The following is a 1,939-nucleotide window of genomic DNA, read 5'->3' as shown; positions in this document are numbered from 1 at the left end:
AGTCCATGGCAACAAGGGCGTGGCATGGAACGTTACCTTGGTGATCAGGGCGTGGCTCGGGACCGTAGCCATGGAAATGACGTTGTCATAAAGCGCTACCAAGGACCATGTCCATATATGGACACATGTTCGGGGAACAGTAACAATGGCGGTATGACCGACTGACGTGTTCTAGAACACCCATGTGCTTGGCGATGAACGAAAAATTCAATAAAAGAAGTTCGGAAAATTAACTTTGTTCGACTATATCTACGCTGCAACATTATGGATTGTATTGTATCAATCATCATTTCGAAGCGTGTTTATTACACTTTACGATGATACCCCATATGGTATGATCATCAATTTGTGAGACGAGTAACATGGTTGATTGTGTAAGTGGGTAGCAAAAACAAAGTGACCAAATTACCATCCCAACATGTACACAGTGTTTGACATTGACAGGAAAATTTTAGCACTATTTTCTTGGGGCGACCCACCAGCGAAATCAGCCAGGGCGTGAGAGTACCAATGAGGTGTCATTTTGAACAAACTTCTCAAATATAACAGTTATGAGACACAATACTAAACTTAAAAAGAAGGACATATGATCAATGGAAAATGGTGCCTCCTTTTTGCGACCAACTCACATACTAAGTACTCAGACCTGATGCTAGTCTCATAATTAAATGATCGTAACAAATTGGGTATCGTTGTAAAGGGTAAGGCCGTGTTGATTTGATTATATGGATGACGTCTTCTTACAAAACTGATGCGAGCGTGCGAATAAAAGAAAATGTTTGGCAAAAAAAGTTGCCTTCATTATGAAATCTACGCGGTCAGGAAGAATGTACAAAACTTCACACATATAGTATGGTATACGGGATAACAGATTCTTCCTTTTTGTTCCTACACGTCTTCTTCACTGACTTTTGAATTGACTTTGCCATTTTGTAGACCATAGTATCCATAGCACGACAGGCACTGATCCTGATGACATAGTCAGCACCAAGGTCAGCACCAACCGTGAAGCGCCATCTAGCAGATAGCCATAGCACGACTGGGACGGATTCTGAAGACACAATCAGCACTGAGGTCAGGACCAACCTAAAAAACACCACCTAGCAGACAGCCATAGCACGACAGGTACAGATCCAGATGGCATAATCAGCACAATAAGTACCAAATCAGCACCAACCTAACGATTTTCTTCTTATCCTGCAGCAAACACCATTAAGTTGATTTTCCTTCTTTTTCTAATAAACGAGGTCAAGATCTTGCGTAGACACACACTGATCTATAACAAATCAGCCTACATTGCCGCTGTTTCTGACGGCGGGAGTTTGTCTCGTCTAGTGCTCTATGACTATAAAAAGGTCAATCATGATATGACCGCCAGGCCAACACCTGCGGCCAGGATCTAAAGCTTCTTCGAGTGTCCATAATCTGCCAGACAGCCATCTTGACCCGAGGCCGATACAATAAAGCCTCTTAGCAATGCCATCACATTGAGGGACACCGTACACATGATGTAACACATCCTATCTAACATTCGACTTCGGCTCAGTTTAAAGCGGTGATTCGTCTCAAAGCCGGGCCACAAAATGGGCTGTGGTAGCTACAGCAAGGTCGCCGCATCTACACCACAGTCAATTGGGTAAGTGCATCTTACACATAACGTTACGAGTAAATAATGCATAGACTGCGAGCAGTTCTTCAAGTTGTTCTGGTGTGCACGATTTTTCCTTAGCGTTACGGCAAGAATCCAGGATCCTTGTAATCTAAATTTCATACCCGACAGAGGCCTGTAGATGTAGGTAAAGGTCTAGAGATGGAGGCAGAGGCCTGTAGATGTTGGTAGAGGCCAGTATATGTATAGCTAGAGGCCTGTAGATGTTGGTAGAGGTCTAGAGATGGAGACAGAGGCCTGTAGATGTTGGTAGAGGCCAGTAGGTATAGC

This window comes from Branchiostoma lanceolatum, chromosome 18 (genome assembly GCF_035083965.1).
Source record: "Branchiostoma lanceolatum isolate klBraLanc5 chromosome 18, klBraLanc5.hap2, whole genome shotgun sequence".
NCBI lineage: Eukaryota > Metazoa > Chordata > Leptocardii > Amphioxiformes > Branchiostomatidae > Branchiostoma > Branchiostoma lanceolatum.
This window is presented reverse-complemented; position numbering follows the sequence as displayed.